General features: G+C 47.6%; 1 protein-coding gene and 1 long non-coding RNA gene across 3 annotated transcripts in view; one reads left to right on the plus strand and one right to left on the minus strand.

Moving 5' to 3' along the window:
- The window catches only part of ZHX3 (zinc fingers and homeoboxes 3), a 49,910-nt gene that overhangs the window by 22,159 nt on the left and 7,826 nt on the right, over positions 1–19,925 (minus strand). For both annotated transcript variants that reach the window (XM_068419676.1, XM_068419677.1), the window contains one exon: positions 9,634–9,740. The gene's annotated coding sequence lies outside the window, so the exon portion shown is untranslated. The remainder of the gene's footprint in view (positions 1–9,633; positions 9,741–19,925) is intronic.
- On the plus strand, positions 10,258–18,964 carry LOC137674421 (uncharacterized). Its single transcript, XR_011049814.1, has 4 exons — positions 10,258–10,424; positions 13,197–13,402; positions 13,570–13,610; positions 18,832–18,964. It is a non-coding gene; the product is annotated as an uncharacterized lncRNA (long non-coding RNA).

Here is a 19,925-nt window from a genome sequence, read left to right on the forward strand (position 1 = left end):
AGCTCTACACAATAGAGTTTATTATTTTTAAGCCTTTCAGACATCAATGTAGCAAACTTAAGAGAGCTATTTGGAAGATTCAGATACAAACACCACCATATTACTCAATTTAGCTCCAACATCGAACGCTTATTTCTGTAAAGAGTCACAGCTAATACTACATTTCCAACTGCCAACAGAGACAAATACTTACAGCTTTAAGTCACATCGCAGCATGGTCTTGTAAACCAAATTTAGGAAATAAGAACAAGGAAATTACTATCATTATGCAAATACTGCCTAATTGCTGTCAAGCCATGCTGAAGTGGAGTGGGAGTCGGCCTCTTCTCCCAGGCAACTAGCGACAGGACAAGAGGACATAGCCTCAAGCTTCACCAGGGGAGGTTCAGGTTGGACATTAGGAAGAATTTCTTCTCAGCAAGGGTCATTAGCCATTGGAAGGGGCTGCCCAGGGAGGTGGTGGAGTCACCATCTCTGGATGTGTTTAAGAAAAGACTGGACATGGCACTTGGTGCCATGGTCTAGTTGACATGGTGGTGTCAGGGCAATGGTTGGACTCGATGATCCCAGAGGGCTCTTCCAACCTGATTGATTCTGTGATTCTGTGATTCTGGTCTTGGCTATAGGCTTCAAAAATACACCCATAGAAATTACAACCCGAGGAAATCCCCGCTTTCTGTGCGTGCAGCCAGGTGTGAAGTTACTAGTACACCTCCAACAGCTGTATTAGATGAGTTTTTAAATATTTTAGACATTCATACAAGTGCAAAGAGGCTTGCTACCACCTCACCGCCCCAGCTCAGTGCCTGCTTAGGACTGTCCCACAGAGGAGAGCGACAGCTCTGGGTTTTGACAGCGATGTGCCAACCCCAAGGGCTCCTGCCACGTGTCTTTGGGTCTTGCTCCCATGTTCTCAGCCCGCGTGGTAGGAACCTCGGTCCCATCCCCACAAGCGGGTGCTGGCTCACCTTGAAGGAATGACACCACTTGCTTTTCCAAAGAGCTCTGCGCAGCACCCTGGGCAGAATTAGGGCCACTGCTGAGCCGCATTGCTGCCTCGGCTCCCCAGTGTCCTATTTTTGGGCCTTTGCAGGTGCCATAGAAATATATAACAACTCCAGCTGGGAGGGACCGCTGGAGGACATCTGGGCCAAGCCCCCACTCCCAGCAAAGAGTCTCCATCAATTCTTCACCAGGCAGGCGAAGCTGCCTATCAGTACGGAGCTCCTGTTTCCTATAACCTTCTGCTGCGTGGGTACAGAACAGCTTTCTGGCCACTTGTGTAATTTACAGAGACTGTTGAGCAATACTTCTTTCAAAAATCCAGATGAATTGCTCAAAAAAAAAAAAAAAAGAAGAAAAAACTCAAATCATAAATGTAGACAGGTTCCACAAATTTTTGCCCCTTCCTCTGACAACAGCAAATAGAATTTACTAATAGCGGCTTTATTTGCCCAAATCAGACAGGCAGACAGGTGACATAAAGGGGAGCGATGGGAGAAAACAGGGAAAGGAGCAGTGCCTTTTTCTATCTATTATTAGCGCGTTTTCTATCATTATGGTGCTTAAAGGAGAGCCAATTGCTACATTTTGCCCTCTTGAAATCACCCCATCCTTCACAAGACTGGGTGCAGGACTAACAGGATGGGAACAACATCCTTCCAGTGGAATAAGGGAATAACCAAGGAATGAAATTAAATAAGAGTCAATGAAAAAAATCAGTTTGCCTATTTGAAGGCTCTCATTTCATTAGAGCTGATTTAACTCGAAGCCTTCGGAGAAAAGCTGTCTTTCAGGAATCTAAAATTTCCCAGCCCTGCAACTGAACGTGGAAAAGTTCTTACAGCAAAGCAGACCACAGATAACAGAAATATTCCTGATTTACACCACCAAAAGCATCATGGCCTATGTTAGAACCTCAAAGAAACAGAAATCAAGACTTCCTCCTCCTTTTTCAGAAAGACATAAAGGGTGGTCGCATTACACCAGTCTAAAACATTCATCACCATTAGGGTGAACGGCACAGTATATATCATTAACTCTGCTTAACATAACTAAGAAAACAACAGGATAAACTAAGCTGCAGGAAGAGTCAGTGCAGGGGACCCTAATGCAAAAATAATATTTCTTCTGTGTCAGCAGCCAGTCTGCGAATACAGGAATGGGGATGACTGGCTGGTGCGGGGGCTTGGTAACGGCGTGATGGAGCCTTTCATTTCTAGGGCAGCAGTCCAAATGGTAACCACGTTAGCAGAACGTGGTCCTTTGCGCATCTGCTTTCTTCCTTGGGCTGGGAGAGAGCAGACTTGGAAGCATCTCAATGATACTGCACCAAAATGACAGCGTGTCACGCTGGATAAAGCTCAGGACAGCAGGAACTCCCTCCATCCCCAAGCCCATAATCACCTGCCGACAAAAGATGAAGCGAATGGATGTCTACAGTGTCAGAGGAGCCAGGGGAAGTAGTGTTCACAGTTTGCAGGACTCGTCTCCAACCAAGTCAGAAGCAGACAAGGTAGTTTCGCAGTGAAACCCCTCAAGGGTAATGCTCTTAAGATCAATCACACGAATCCTTGTGTCAAGCTGCTTACCCAAGTGGCCCGGATCAGGCAGCGCAGCCGAGCGAGGGCCTTCGTTAAGTGACCTCTCGCTGGGTTAATGCTGTAAAACTGTACGTGCCTTCCAGTGACAGCTGGGAAAGTGGTTTGCAGCACTGTCTGAAACACTGAAGAGCTACACTGCTGCTCTTTTTGAGGTTCTTCATCTGCTAGACAGCAAAAGAACTCGGCAGCACCCAAAATTCAGGGCCAGCTGCTCCTATCCATACCCCTCATGTTCTCCCCACTTCTAAAACGGGGCACAAGTCTCATCACCACCTGGCAAGTGCTGGTGAGTGGTGAAAAGCTGCTAGTGAAGAAGATACCCTCACCTTTTAGGTTACACAAGTTGCCATCTTGGGCAAGGTCCCACGGGACTGCAGCTCCCCGCTGGCCAAGCCCTGCTCGTAGGAGGATATTCAAGTTACAGTGAGCAACACACCACTTGCTGTCCCCCAGAGCATACAGGTGTTCTGAAATCATTCCCCAGGGATCATTCGGAAATTCCTGCTAGCCTCCTCGTTGCCTGGCATCTTCTCATCTCTCCCTTCCTCTGCCAGCAGTTATTTCCATGGCAGTTTAGATTCTCCCCAAGGGACACTTGCTGAGCCTCTCCCCAGAGCATCTCCTTTTAGGATCCTCCAAGAGACAACTCTGAAGGCTCTCAGAAGTCACACGTCTGTGTGATCTTCCATACACACACACGCCAGTCTGGAGCTCACCCTCCCCAAAGCACAAAGCAGCTTGAACAATTAAAAGACTCACAACTTAGGGAAAAGTCTACAGCCTTAAATGTGCGTTGTCCCATTGTGAGGATCACATAAACCACGCAAGGGGAAAAGAAGAAGGTTAGACAGGGCAAGTGCCTGAAGATACCATGTATCGACAATTTGATTTCTTCCCTTTTACACCAGTGTCAGGCCTGCTGTTCAAGAGACAGTTTTACTGCAGGAAGGTTCATTAAATTAACTCAAGATACCTTGAAGAGGAAAGGGCTTGGGGTTTTGGTTTTTAGGAAGGGCAGAACAGAGATGAAAGCAAAGCTACTGTCCAAAGGGATGGATTTTCCCAACTGCTGGGTCATGCCACTTGTACAGGTGATAAAAACTTCATACAACAAATATTCACACCAAAGATGAAAGAGCTGGCCCCAATTTACACTCTGCTGCTCAGTTGCTTTGGTGTGCTTCTCAACAGCCTCCACAAACCATTGTACCCAACTGGATAACCACAGGGAAATACAGATATCTGTATTTTCATTATTCCTGGAGAGTTAGATATTCCCCAGGAACGTTTTTACCCACCCACAAACACCACGAGGCCTGATTTTCTGTCACATCTCAAAGATGCTCCTTTCCATCTACTCAGCCACAGCACCCCACACTGGCTGGAGCTCCATCGCTGCTGGTGGTGCTGACATGGGGCAAGGGTCTCAGGCCAGCCGCTCTCCCAAACCCACCCCGGACCATCAAGCTCTAGCAGAGGGAAGAGGGGCTGCGTGCCATCAGGATGCAGGAGGTTCAGCATCGCTCCTCTGCAGTGCTGAGCAGTGGTAGAAACGCAGTGACCGCCTCACTGGAAAGGAGGAAACCGAAGCGGGGAGAGATGAAACAATCTGCTTGAGGTACGTCCACATGCTGTGGTGGGGAGCAGCACCATGTACCAGCGTCTCTATTCACAAAGCCATCACCTCTCCTTAGCACCCACCCGGGTTTAAAGCAGAAAGGCAGCACAGGAGCAAACGCAGCAGAACACATTGAAGGAAAACTTCATGACGAGGCCAAAGGAGCACCACAAAACTGCCCTACACAAACTGGCCATCGAATTAACACTAAAGGAAGAACTGAAAGCAATGCTCAGGAAGGCTTCTCAGCTGAAGGAGCAATCACCTTGCCAGCATGTGTCTGCAGTTGTGCAGGGAGCCCCAGGATCTCACAGAGCGAGAGCGTGTTCTGTGAGCACCTGTAAAACCATTTAAACAGATCATCCTGTTCCGTTTTCCCCAGGAGAACAGAAGAATGGCCCATGAGATGGTCACGCTTTCTACTCCATCCAGGCTCTTCACACACTGGCTATGGAAAAGGGCACGGGCTGCCTTCCCACTGCCACAGCTCCTGGCTGGAAGGGAAATGCTGTCACCGGTGTGTTACAGAAAGGGAAATGAGGCACAAAGCAATTTTAAATAACTCGCCCAAGGTCACAGGAAGCTTACAGCAAAGCAAGTAATTGAACCCAGGACTTGTGAGTCCCCAGTCTAGTTATTTATGAGAGAACATCCTTTTAATGGGTCACCTTTAGGCAGAAACCCTCCCAGTTTGCATACAAAAGCACTGTCAAGAAATTATGCTGAATTATATTGGCACAGAGAATTATTACCAGTTTCCCTTCCAGCCCAACACACTCAAAGGGTTGTTTTGGAAATAAAATAAAATAAAACTTGCAGCATGTTTGGTGCACTGGAACAGACAACTCCCCGAGCGCTGCAGACTGCTGAACCACCAAAGTGCTTGTAAGGCTCCAGATCAAGCTGGGAGATAAGGAGGTGTTTTTCCTCCGCAGTTAATTGTGTTGTTTCGAAGGATGGCCTCCAGTGAGTAAGAGCTTACCGGTTCTGAGTTTCACCTTGGATTTGCATCTTCATTCATAAGTACCTCTGGATGAAACAGAATATTGCAGCCTTAGCACTGAGCCAAACATCAGAAAGCCTCTCCCTTCGCACGAGGCCCCTCCTTGAACCTGGCGTGCCGTCAGTTTGTGTTGCTCCAACAACAACCGAATGCACTTTACCCACGCTTTCACGGGCCACGGGCACTGCTCTTTGCCTACAGCACCTCCCAGCATACCCCAGTCCATTCCCAGGAACCAGAAGTGGCCTTTGCTGGAGCCTCCCATACCCCCGGGGTACTCTCACCAGGCAGGGCTGGTTGAAGGCATCTCGGTGGCATTCAGGCTGGCTGCTCCTGCGAGTCTGTGGGGTGGGGACGGCGGCTGTTGGAGCCCCAGCAGTACCACCTCCCCACGGACCCCAATGCCTTCCAGGGGGACAGCTCGCCTGGCTCACAGAGCCAAGAAGAAGAGCAGAGCCCAGCCTGCAGCATCACTCCATGCCCCAAACCCCTCTGACCTCCAGCATGGGAAGAAGCCCACACACATGCAAAGAGGAACAGCAAAACCCAAATCCTTCCTATAAACAGATGCAACTTTTAATACAACAGACAATCAAACCACGTCTGTGGATATCTACAGCGCTCAGATAATTCTCAGTTGATGACAAACAGTGCAAGTGTCAGGCAAGAGGTCTGGAAAGGGCCACGCAGGATGGAATTTGCCTTTCATGCAATACCAAGGGCTGCACAGGAAGGGTGGGGGGAGTCAAAACAGTTAGTGTGGGTCTAGCCAAGAAGTTTATGCAGTGTTTAAGCATCCAGTGGTCTCATCTTTCTGGGTACAAGCAATTTAATTTGTCAAACTGATACTGTGTACATGTCCCGAGTGGATAGGTCAATAAGAAATAAGAGTAGGAAGGGAGGGATGAGGGTAAAGGATGCAAGGGCATCAGGAAAACAGCATCTAAGCTGTAAGCTGGGAAAGCTTTACAGTTACACATATTGACTGAGGAGATACAAAAATGAAAACACAGGTAGATCACTGCGGTCAGACCCCAGAACAGCTTCACAGCTCCACACTCAGGGCTACAGCCGCCTGCTTGGGGAACGGTGAGCGTTACTCGGTGCTAACCCCCAACTACCACCCTCCTAGGGAGCACCAAACTCTGTCAACTCAACAGGAAGAGAGAAGAAAAAGAAAAAAAAAAAAAAAAGAGAATTTTGCCTCTACTAAGACTCTGTTACAGAAAAACCCCCCCAAGCATTACCAAATTAAAGGGATAAAGGACAATTCTCTTTTGCAAAGCCTTCGAGTGAGGAATTCTCTACTTTGCACTCCGCTGCAGATTTGCAGGTGAACATTTGCCCGCAGGAAGAATTTCTCTCTCAGGGTGGGGAAATTAAATAAATCTTTTCCCCGTCTCTTCCTTACTGGCAGAGCAGAGGCAGCTGTTGGGTGGAATAGCTGATCACAGCCCTATAAGCTTGATAACCCTGCCCCTGTGCTTTAAGGCTACTCACCAGAAGACTTTGCTGTCACACCACAACACCTGACCATAAACCCGGTGAGGAGCACGTTCAACTCTGCAGCTGGGATCGGAGGTTTCATGCAGAGCACCCAATTTTGTGAAAGCACCACACGCTTTTCACGCCGTTGGTCCTGTCTTCACTACAACCATGCCGTCAGAGCGGGGTGAACCCCTCAGTCCTCTGCAAGAACCAGCTCAGCAGAAACACCTCCAGTAGGTTATTAGCAACCAGACCAAACTAGCAGCCGTGAGCCCCCAGATCCGTGGGCCCTAAACACGGGGCTAAAGAGGCGTGACATCAACTATGTCAAAAATTTGCTTGCTTTGAAATCCTACTCCTGCTTATTTATGTTACAGGAGTACCCAGAGGCCTCAGCCAAGCCAACATCTGCCCTACAAAGCTCGGGCTGGAGAAGTGCATTTGCACGTGTAACAGCCACCTCCCGCCCCGTGGCCAGTCACAAGCAGCTCATATTTTTACAGTAGAAATAAATAACAGCCAGGTTTTGAGGAGAGGAGGTGCAGCAGCGGGGGGGCAGGCTGTAGGAGAGCTCCTGCACAAGTGCTGGGAGCCAAGCTACCGGCCGGACATCGCAGACACTGGTGTCCCTGGGGCTTCTCTAGAGCTCCCATAGCGGAGCTAAGCTCTGCTGCCAGCAGCCAAAGCACCCCGGTGAAAACACTGTGCACGGAGCAGGACTGCGCTCTGCAAACCCCCACAAGGATGTGGTAGAAAAGGTTGTTAACCTAAATAGACAGGTGTAAGATTGATTCGTAGGAAGGATGACATGAAGAGGTAAAAATAACATTTCTAACACACCAGTGACATACCGAGCCCTTAATCCAACGCACTATTTACAGGCCAAGAGCATTCCTTGCTGCTCCTACCTTCATCTGGAAGGTCCGAGTCAACAACGGCTCTGGAGGAGCCTGCTTGAAGGCAACAGGCAGCTCAGGGAACAGCCAACCCCGAGAACTGGGATTTGCAGGAGGGGAAGGGAGGTTGAATAATTGAAGGAACAATTAAGCATAGCTCACTAGATTTTACTCCACAATCCAAGAGCTGAAAGTTGAAAACTCAAAACATTTCCTCCCTGAATGCATTAAATTCCCATTTTCTTATTTCAAAGTCTTCTCCTTGCTTCAGCATGCAGATACGCACTGCCCAAACGCAATGCTAGGAATAGGGTGTCGTAAACAAGGTTTTACAAAAAAAAGGAACGTTAACACACGACATATTTTTCCCATTACTTCAATATATCCTGCAAGCTCTGCAAGCTTGGTAAAGAAAGAGTCTATTTAAAAATCCAGGGTGGGGAAGAATTAGCTCACCAAAACCATAAACAGATTTGCTTTGCACTTTCAGTCCAAGAGAAAAACAAGCCAGGCTATGTGCACATTGATGCACACAATAGCACAATCATTTTAAAAACAAATGAATTGGGAGAGGACACCCGAGGAGGGTGGGGGGAAAGGAGGAGTGGAGAGAAAGGGGCCAAGTCCTAGAGCAGAGATCCTGAGTTTGGTTCTTAAAGCTCCCTGAGAAGGTACTGGGAAGCCTCCGTGTGCCAGCGCAGGACCGCGAGCACGCAGGGAGGACGACACATGTTGCTGCAATGCCACGATCTGTCTCTGGGTGCAAGCCCTGGAGTAATAAACGGCATTATTTTCTGCAGATGTAACACACAGGAATCCTCCTCACTTACCCAGTGACCTTCCACACAAAGCATCCAAAGGCATTATTACTATCTTTCAGTGGCAAATACCAAGGGATATAAAATTTAATTCCCTTCTCCCTGCTCTCCCTCCCAGGAGGCCCTGACTCCGTTTACCAAGGCAGAGGGAAGCTACAAAAGCTTTACCCCCTTCCTCCATCTATAATGGTTCGGCAACCCAGAGAGCAACAACGTTCACTGCATCTGCAAGATTACAGCCATCATCCACCGAGTGTGCAAGGAATCGAGGCAGCTTCAAGGAAGACAGCTCTCAGGAGGCTGAGGGTGCATGGGGATCCCAGCACATCACGTGCTACAGCAGGGTCCATGAGTTTATTCCTACCAGTTTAACAGACTGGAAGCATGTCAGGAAAGCTACAGCAAAGAGCATCAGTCCAGTTGTTGTACTCCCAACACTGATTATTTAATAAAGTCTAGAAACAAGCAGTCTCCAGGCATGCACGAGCTGGACAGAAATCACTCCTGGGTTTGAAAATCCCCATTTCCATGGGGACACTGTCATTGATCACACAACCATGAAATGGGTGAATGAATTCCCCACCAAGACTGGGGACAAGCTCACTAATGCTTAGCCACAGAGCTTCATTTCTTACAAGCAAAATGGCTTTGCTCTGGTATGAGACACAACTTCTTCAAAAATCTGGAACGGCGTAATGGAAAACGGGAGTGTTATTCCCAAGCACACTTCCATCCACAGAAGCCAAGGGGAAAACGCATTGCTCCCCCGATCCCTCATCCACACCATGGGACAGATGAACATTAAGTTATATGGATTCTTTGGGGTAGAGGAAAAAAAAAAAAATCAGTGGTCTAGCACAAAGACAGAGGAGCACCAGCCAGGAAAAGAGTACAAACGCACAGGACATGTGAACTCTGTCCTGTCCAAAGCGTGACGTTCAGAAGCAAAATAAAATTGCCCCCTTCTCAGAGAGCCCTGGGAGCACAACCCAAGACCTGTACCGACCACGGAGCATAGCAGGACTCAAAGGTTAATGGAGCAAATTATTGCATGATTGCTTATTTCAGCCCTTGGGCTTGAACAGCCTTCACGGGAGAATCCTGCAATACACTGAAATACGCCACATTTCCTTGTCCAGGCCATGTAAGACAGACAGGTGCCTGGAGCACATCGCGCACAGAGCCCGAGGCGGCAGCAGCGACCCACCTGCACGAGGGACCATGACCTTGGCCTCTCGCTCTCCAGTTCCTCGTCCACGCTCGTGCACATCTTTAAAGTGCCTGCAGTCGCTTCAGCTGCGCCGCGATTCAGGGCTGGAAGAGAAGATGTGACACCAAAAATTACTGCTGCGCCTCTGAAGGGGAAGGTGACCCTTGGTTAGTAAAGGCTGAAAGTAAAAATAAAGCATTGATCAGTTTAAGGTGTCTCCTGCCTTGCTGCCCACCCCCAGCGAAGCTGTAGCACATCTTCACTGAAACATCCCCAAACACACATCTTTGATTTTTGTTTTTCCTCTCGATCAGCAAAGACATCATTTATCAGAAGTTAACAAAGTTCGCTGAACCGTGTTGCTCTCAACCCAGTAAAAGCAAAAACCTCACAGCTGCGGCGTGCTGGGAACCAGGGACGCTGCTCCCCGGCTCTCAGTCACTGCTCACGGGCTTGGTTCGTTAACGGGACTGGAGACCTCAACGGCCGAGAACATATTTAGAGAAGCAATCACAGCACCCCGACCGACACCGCCGCAGCCTGCGGCTATATATAACCTGCAGCTTTGCTTTTAGCTGTGGGCTTCCTCTCTCCCCTCCATTTTCCTCTGCTGCCATCCAGTCCCCACTCCCTCATCCCTGGAGAAGCAGCAGAGCCAGCCCGATGTATTTCATAATTTCTAAACTTAACCGTCTAAAGGGATAACCAGCCAAGTGGATTTCTGGGATTAAGTTCAGAGCGGAGGAGAAAACAGCGTACTGAAAAACAAAGAGTCACCCTGGAAAAAGGTGAGCCAGAGCTCGTAACAAGGATGAAAAATAGGAAAATTAAGTTGTGATTCCCGAGTAAAGGAAAATTTAGGCTCGTTTGCTGGTGCTGCCAGAGCGCAGCCAGTGACAGGTTCTCCTCCCCCAGCAACACGTCCCCAACGTCCCTGTGCTGCAGCCAGCGTGTGTGCTCAGGCTGAAGTCCCCTGCCAAAGCCTCACTGATCTGCTGCTCAGGTCAGATCCTGCCGACCATACCCTTCGCTCACAACCAGCGAGTTGCTTTGATTAAAATAAATAAGTAAATAAGCAGCACGGAGAGATTTAACCAAATAACTAGCACAGATGCACTACAACATGGGAAGGTGCTCCCCGACCCCATCCAAAATCCTGCAGGCAAGAAGCATCCACTCTGGCTGTATCCGCACAGACCAAATCCTACCAGGAGTTAAAGAAAATTAAATTTAAAAGAAGGCAAAGGAAATGGACAAGTGTTGAAGGATGTATACAGGTTTTCCCTCGCTAAGCACTCGGGCGTCCCGACGCTCCCTGCTGCAGGGCCACGCTTGGACAAAGCTTCCCCCAGACCCACGGTGCTGGCTGCTCTATGTTATTTGCTATACGTTATTCGCTGTATATTATTTTCCTGATTTAATTCACAGGAAACGCAAAGCGAGCACAAAGCTGAGAGAAAATTCAGCCCCAAGTCTGGCAAATCACAAGAGTTCAGAGAACAAGAAAAAATGCTTTAAATGCCTGCTAGATGCCACAGCTTTTTCTTTTTTCCTTGCTTTGCTTTTTTTTTCTCCTCTAAAATGAAGGGAAGGCTTATTCTGAACCAATTAGGTTTCAATACTCTTGGAAAGATCCCAATGTTGAATGCCAGGACCTTGACATAACAGGTGACAATGCTTTCTATGCCAGAAAAAGTTTAACGTATAATAAGAAACAAATATTAGACTGCTGATGGAGTGGGTTTTTATTCCAGCAATTTGTGTAAATGTCCTGTAACGACTTGCACAATGCTACCATCTCCCAAACAACGTGATAACGGCCACGGCTCCTTATCTGCCATTCCTCCTTCGATAACGCTACTGCTCCTCTCCCTTTATTATACGAGCTCTCTCTGCTACGGTAGGTTTAATGTCATTCACACACTCGTTTAGGGATTCAACATATGCCTAAGACTTTAACAAACAAGATTTCGTGATCCTTGGAGCACCTAATTAAGAAGAGTGACCTTGATCACAGCAGTCTGAGTGGCTGCGCGCTTCCTGAAATAAATTAAAGGTGGTTTAAATAGAAACTTAAGCTGGAGGCAGAGAAAAATCTGAATTTCCCGAAATCTTGTTCTGAAATACGGAGCAAAAACCCTGCAAATTTGGCACCGTGAGCCGCTGGCACCCTGGCAGCTCCTCCTCGAATTGCCTGAAGCTGCTGCTTCAAGTAAAATAATATAGGAGAGAGCTGGAGGCAGAGGTTGGGGTTTCCTCCAAGCAGCACATGCAAACAGTTCAGCTGCTTATCACTGAAACGGGAACAGCAACAAGGCCGACCGAGGAACGCTTTTTTCCTAACTTCTTTCAGATATTTAAATCCCAGCATCTGATAACCACGATACACTTGGGTCCTTCTGTCTCAGGGATTTCCACCGTCTGCCAGAGCCCCCGATCACCAGTGTTGCCATCCCGCTGCCATCCTTTCCAAGCCTTAGGGCTTCCTCAGGCTCGACTGAGCAGCTCCAAACCTGCAAACAGTTCAAGAACGGAGAATATATTCCCCAAATACCAGACTCGACACAGAGAACAAGTCATCCTCACATACCCGGGGGTTTCAAATCTGTAACGCCTGAACCAGCTGGGACAGCGGGCTCGTGAAAAGGGAGGGAGAAACACGAGTCTCCCAGCAGCATTCCTGTGCAGGGATCCACTGCGGGGGCTGAACACATACAGGATCTATACATTTAAAAGTCAAAACCTCCAGGATAGATATGATTCCATTTTCCTTTCACCTGGCAACCCCATCTCAGATTTATTTTTTAATGGCTGTTCACTCTCTTCTTGCTCTCTTTTGGTTTTTTATTATTTTTGGAAAGGGAACAAGGCTGTCCCAGAGCAAAGCCTGGCTCAACCTGATACTTGCACAAGCAGACGAGGCAGCCCCAAGCCTGGCTCTGGGCACTCTGCCCCGTAGGAGGTCAGGCTGCGGAAGAGCAAAATGATACAGAAAAAGAGGGAGACAATTCCCCCAAAGGGGATGCTTTAGGGGATGCTGCACCTTCCCTTGCTGTTCCCAGGACTGGGAAATAGCTCAGCCATGCAGGCGCTTTGCAAAACCCTGGCTTTAGCAGAGATGGGCACCCTCCTGTGGTGCCCACGTGGACCTTCCTGTGGTCCATGGGACCTTCTGCCCCAAAAGCCAAGAACACGGCGAGGTTTCCTCACCGTGCCGCTCCGCGTCCCAACAGCCACAACAAAACAAGTCTTTCGCTTCCCTTCAATGACCATCGCCGCCCAGTTTACGACAGTTATGATTTAGCAGCTCTCACGGATGGGTCTTGAAGTTGGTTAAAGGTGGTTGTTGTATCTAGCAAGGAGTGAAAAGCTCACTTATACCTTGAGACATGAGCTGATTCATGTGGATATAAAGAAAAAAAGGTGATGTGCAGTGATGCAGAATTACAGCCAAGGACGAACTAACTCTCTTACCTGGCCTGAGATTTTGCACTTTGTTTGTGAATCAATAGCACAGATCTGCTCCCTGCTCTTGACTATAAAATGGTTGTTCCCTACAGAAAAAAAAGAGAAGCTGGCATCAAATGGGCATCTTCGATAAGGCTCTTGGAGGAAAGAGTGTGCAGAGGATGCTGCAAAAGGATGTGTGTGGAGGAAACGCTTCTCAGCCACGTGGGACCTCCTGAGACAGCCCAGCAGAGACCGTCCGGTGCCGCGGGCTCTGCTGCGGGTGCGACGCCGGCTTAAAAAGGTTCCTGTTCCCAAGGTACAATTAAAGGCCTGACAAGTCATCATTTCGGATCTCTAAAGTGGCTGTTTCTATTTCTCCTGCATTTACACAGAGCTGGGAACTTGTCTGTACTGATATTTCTTTAAAGAGAAATAGCTATACTAAAGGCAACATCGCTCACGTCCCCCCTCTGTCTCTTCCAGGTCAAGGGAACCAGTGTCCTGGAAAGGCTGTATCAAGAGAGGCAAGTCATACAATTTAATGTCCATAACATCCAATTTTAGAATCAAAGAGCATAAAATATTTCTAGCCAACACCTGCTGTTGCAGAGAGGCATGCAAACATATATTATCTTTAGACACTTCAGTCTGAAAGTGTCTGAAAATTTAAGCCCCAGAACATCATTTGTCGTCTCTTGCTTATTTTAGACTGAAAACAACCCTTTCTAGCCTCACCACTCCATGCCAGCGCTGTGGGAGCACAGGAAGGCATCGAGACAGCTCCCACTTGTATGAGAATAAACTGCACCTTCATCACGCAAGAATGACCATCACAAAATATTAGGGACATATTTCCAAGCCATTTTAATCTTCTAACAACTGATGCTCCACAAGCTCTCCAGACCACCAGATCCAGTGTTCAGCAGTTGTTAATTTTAGGGAAAGCATTGCCCACTATTCAATCTGAAGGTTTTTTCTCTGCAATTTTAGGACCATGACCTCTCGCCCCATCCACTGTGAATGCAGAAAGCAAACACCACCTTCCCTTTAAGGTGCTTTTAGGCACCTGGAGATAGATTTCCTCCCTCCCTCTTGTCCTGTCTAGAGCCAGACAATTCAGGTTTGTTCAGACCAGTGGTTTCTAGACCTCCAATCAATCTCGTTACTACCCTCTGGATTTCCTCCAGCCCCCTCCTCTCCCCGGCCACAACAAGAAGAGGACATCTTCCCCCAGCCTTCTGCACTACACACCCATCTACTTCAGGATGTTTATTTTCAGCTAAGGAGAGATGAGCTTTATGCCCAATCTCCAAGAATTTACAAGCAGATAGAGACATGGTCCAACTCACGTCTACCTTAGTCATTTTTTCCATCGCAAAGGGAAGGAATTATGGAATTATTCCCGTTAAGCTAAAAATTACTATTGCAGAGTCTTAAAAATTTTAAATCCTGTGCAGGTCGGATTTAAAACAAGGGGTACATGCAGCATCAAGTGTTAAAGCTCAGCAAACAACAATCAGCTTCTCACTCCAAGAATAGGAGACACCAGAGCAGACTCCCACTCCTCTCATTTCATCTCACTACCCATAAGGATGCTCTGAGGACCACAGGGGACATAAAAATCTAAATTTTACTATTTGAGATCAGAAATCATCACTTTGTCACATGTTTTACACAAGGCCTGATCATCTCTGTGATTATCCCGTTCAGTTGAAGTGGAAAAGCATCGGTTTCCCTTTCATTCACAATCTCAAGCCTGCAGCATCCCCCCGGACGTGAGAAGCTGCGGCTCCGTTGGAGGGTTTTGCATCGTTAGCTCCAGCTCCCGCTGCAAGCTCGGATATTCTGGGATGGGGAACTCTGTCAGTCCCCTGGGATCTGCTTCCCGTGGTGAATAACACATCTGAGCAGCCAATACGCTTAATAACGTATCTGAACAGTTCCTCTGCCCATACCGCCAGACTCTTCCAGCTGCAATTACTGGTCCCGTTCACAAAGGGTTTGTGGGAACAAGGGGACAACAAAAGCAAAAATAATTTTTTTTCAAAAAAAAAAAACAAACCCTCCTTTTGACCAAGAAGTCTCCCTGAGCACGCTGGGACAGGCAGCACTGCCGTTAACTCAGTTATAAAAAAGCCTGGGAGCCAGCAGTGACAACGCTATTATAATACAAATTATTAACACGAGAGACCTCATCGCTCTCAGCTTCCGCACACAGCTCGGCTAAAGCCAAAGGACCCTATTATTTTTTTTGGTGCACAGACCTTGCAAACTCCACAGTTAGCAAAGAAAAACCACACTGACAGTTTTTACACTGTCCACAATATCTTTTTCAGGTGATCTGTCATTTAAACTGTCAGCTTGAAATCTAATTATTTTTAAAAATGAATAAAATATTATGTATGACATTCACAGGCTGCAACCACTGCCAAATTCCTCTGTCAATTTTTACGGGATTATAATCACATTCCTCTTTTAATGTTTTATTCTCTTGCTTCTGTGCCAAAGAGATGGGAAAGAGAGTAAATGGCTACTTAAGAACAGCATATCACGATCCAAATCAAAACTGAAAATGGGGAGAAGTGCCCGCTCCCTCTGCTCGGGGGGGACGCTCAGCGAGAGCATCCTTCGGTGTCGGCTGTAACTCAGCAGCCAAAATGCTTTCAGACGCCGGTGTAATTTTAAAGCAGGTTTTCCCCATGAAAAATCCTTTTTTTTAAAGAAAAAGCATTTTTAATTGCGAGGCAAACGCATGGGAGGACAAGCTTTATGTTTCTGCCATTGAGAAATATCGGGCTCTTGCAGAGACCAGAAGCTGCTCAACTCAACAGTGGACAAAGGGAAGGTCAGTGCGACCCAGTGCAGATACAAGAGCTGGGCACACCACAGCCCCCTCCCAGAGGCTCTACATCCTCCCTCACTACCACGTTTGCTGCTCAGACCTACAGCCTTGTCTTCTCCCTAAACCCTCCTTCTGCTTGAGCTGGAACAGATGAACTGACCCATCTCTGGTCTTCCCGGTTTGCTCTTCCCACTACAAACAAGCCCCTGTCTGAGCAAACCACCAGTCGGGTCCCAATCCCAGCTCCTGCAGGGACCTGGCTGGGGCTCAGCCTGGCGAGAGTTACAGAAAACAAGGATTTCGGCATTTCTTAGTCAGAATCTAAATGTCTTTTTTTTTTTTTCTCCCCCCCCCAAATTGCCTGGAGCACAACAGTGCTTGTTTGTCCAAAGAGGACAAACAAAAGTGTCTAGAAATGGAAGCAAAACCTTATTCGCCCAAATTAATGGGCAAATTTTACAACATGAACACAAGAAAAATGTTGGGCTTGGGTTTTTTTTCCCCCTGCAAGGCACTTTTTTTTTTTTTGCAGGACAGTGTTCCTTTATAAAAGCATTCTTCTGAAAGCACTTCTCCCATGAAGCTCCCCCTCCAACAGCTACTGTTACAAATCTGCGATAAAAGACGTATTCAGCAGGGTTTGGCACACAAATAGCATCCAAAGTGGCATTGCCAAAACCTCACAAGTTTATCACAAGCTTCCAAATACTTGGAGAAAGAAAAGATGCTCTTGCTGAGAGCATCAGCTAGGAGAAGCTTCAGCTCTTGGGGCTCTGAGAACCTCAGATTTCATCTGGGAGAAAAAGAAGAAAGAAAGATAAGTGTCTAGACATGATTCTGGAGGAAAACTCTCAAGCAGGAGTGCAAACGTGGTCCAGATCTTCAAGGACTGATGGCCAGGCAGAAGGAACCTTTGATGGATTATCACTTGATTTGATCCAGCTTCAGGATTTTGCAGAGTCTCACTGGTGACTTCGGAATATTTTGGGGGGGAACCACGCTGTGAACTTCACCATCAGAACCAATGCTTTGCAAACGCTGGGTAGAGCGGCCGTCCCCAGTGCCACATCGCTCTTCAGCCGGTGCTCAACTACACACGCGGGAGCAGAGCCATGGAGGTCCCGCATGGCTGGAAGCCTGGACTTTGGAGCTCCGCTGAACATGGAGGCTTTGCTTGCCTAGAGAGGGTATGTGTCCATGATCTAGCCAACTAAACCCTGCCAAAAAATAAGCAGGAGGTCTTGCTCTGCCCTCCCTCACCCCCTACATCTCCCTATCGTTGCCCCTGTGGTCTCTCTCTATCCCTTAGCATGTGCCAGACCTCTCCAAGAGCTTCTGCACCAGTAGCAAGATGTCCACTGTTATCCCTAACCATCAGATCAGCTCAGCTGTCTCACAGGATCAACTAGGTTGGAAGAGACCTCTGGGATCATCACGTCCAACCTCTGACCTAACACCACTGTGTCAACTAGACCATGGCACTAAGTGCCACAAACCTCTATTTTAAGTTTGCAAAGGAAATATAAATGGAAATAAGACCCCACACTGAGCGGCGAGGCAGGTCCATCAAAGCCCAGGGGATGCTCCAGTCCTGATGCAGGAGGACAAGCCCCGGCAGCATGGACGGAGAGCTTTGCTGTTTGTGAGGCAGAGGGTTGAGCCCATCACACAAGTGTGTAACACCTATAGGGTATCTTTGGAGGGACGTATGCACGCACACCCAAGGGCAAGCACAGCTCTTCTGTCCTGCTGCTCTTCCCTTCCGTGCCAGAAACATACCACAGTCAAACCGGACCCGGCATCCACAGCGCAAGGGAAAAGAAACATCTCAGCAATGAAGAGATTTCAGCTGGAATCTCCCAGGAGACGGTATTAAAACGAAGGGGGGAAGAAATAAATAAACGGAGGAGAAAAGAATCAACTTGCCAGTATCAGCCATGCCAACTTCTAAAAACTAAGTCAAGCCCCGAACGCCATGGCACCGGCTCCCAGTCTGGGATACTGGGAAATACCCAGGCTAACGTGGGGTGGTGAGAAGAGGGCACCTCCCTACCCCTCTCTGCCCAAGAATTCCCATTTTCCAGCTTTTCTCTGTAACCACGAAGCTCTGGAGGTCTTTTTTTTCTTTAAAAAGCTGAGATTTTCACTGGAGTCCCTGGTTCTGAGTGCTGGGCTTTAATCCAAGTGTCCAGCATCAGGAGACAGTGATGGGCTGCAGGAGCTGGCCATCAGCCGAACCCTTTTCCAACCAGCTCAGCTGGGGTCTGGATTTGGGAATCCACACCAATGCATTTCCCAAAATGCAGGGTTTAACCCCAAAATTGTACCACGCAGCAGCAAGCACAACTCTATAATACTCTATAAATACATCACTATGTACCACGCTCACCAGGTCCAGCTCTAAATCTGGTTCACTCATCAGTTGCAGAAAATATAAATATTCTCCCTAGTTTTCAGTGCAATATTCCCAAGGTGATCCGGAGAACCTATGGAGTCACTAAGCTATAATTAGAGGTTTATTATAAAAAGTGTTTGGGATGCCTGTCAGCACTGCAGCACACGCTGTATTTAAGGTACCCTTAACACACGTAGCAGCAGCAGGATGGTTTTTTTTGGCTTTCATAAAAAAAAAAAAGCCAACTTGTTTACTCACCTCAAGTGACTTTTCTCAGACTTTGCTTTGCGCGAGTGTTTTCAGCCTCTAACTTGATTAATGGCATTTTAAAAAGGCAAAAAGAAAAAGCCATCAGTGAGGTGGTTTAAAAGATACATTTTTATCCATAGCTCATAGTGTGATTACCAGCTAAATCTTGCTATCCACCAAAAAATAAATACTAATCAGGTGCAGGACATGCACATTCATTCGTTATTGTAGGATTGTTGACATTAGCTTTTATTTTTAGAAAAACATGAAGCATGGAGGGGAAATGAAACAATGCGATACTTCTTTGAGACCGTCTCTAACATTAGGAAAATATGCAAAGAAAATCCCGTCGCGATCCGCTTGCATACCTTCCCACGGAGCACCGCGCTTGGACTGATAAAATAATAAATACTGTTTCAAAGCACTTGGACTGGCCTGAGGGTTTTAGTTTTCTTTTTTTACTTTTTTTTTTAATTAACATCTGACAACGTCACCGTATCCTGAGCCTTTGGGAGGGAGAGGACCCGAGAGCCACGCGCCAGGGATGCTCGCTGGGACCCGCTCTCCCTCCCGGCTGTCGCACCGCGGGGTGGCTCTGGGCAGCTCTCACTCCCCACGCTGAAAACGAGGGGCACACGGGACCGCCGGCTCGACGCCGGAGCACTTCACATCGCAGGCACCTCCAACCGCCCGAGTCCTGCAAACACCATAATAAAAAGGTCGCTCCACCAAACGCACCGGGATTTCTCGCCTCTGCAGCGCAGCGTGGCACTCTCGCACGCAACGCCTGTAGGGCTGGGGTTTCAGCAGGCCATCCCCTGCATTTCTAAATAAAATATTTTTAGGTCTACAAGCACCGAGCCACATCACAACTTCACAAATGTTGCTAAAATTAAGTTTAAACTGGAATGAAAAAGCATCTCTAAAGCGATGCTTTGGTTCAACACCTGGTAGCAGCATCACCTGTGCTGTGCTGTTGGAAAATGAGTCCTGAGGGTGAGGTGGCCATGGCCAGGAGGTGACAGGGGCTGCTCCAGGAGGGGAAAACATCGTTAGGAAATAAAATCACCTCTGCTAACACTGAATGTGAATTCATGCGCGTATTTACTGTCACACACCTATATAAAATTATGGATATTTGACTTACAATTTCTATTTCCTCCTCAAAAAAGCAACTGAAATTGGGCTTTTTGGTTGCAAAATGAACAACATTTTGTATCTGCAATTCCATTTCAGGAACCTCCCTCGTCCCTTTTTCACAATCACACAGAGAACAGCTACCCTGCACGTACCATTTTTTGCTACTTTGAGCTTGAGGAAAATTTAAGACTTCCTCCTCGCCCTGTCTTCTTT

Source organism: Nyctibius grandis, chromosome 28, assembly GCF_013368605.1.
Source record: "Nyctibius grandis isolate bNycGra1 chromosome 28, bNycGra1.pri, whole genome shotgun sequence".
NCBI lineage: Eukaryota > Metazoa > Chordata > Aves > Nyctibiiformes > Nyctibiidae > Nyctibius > Nyctibius grandis.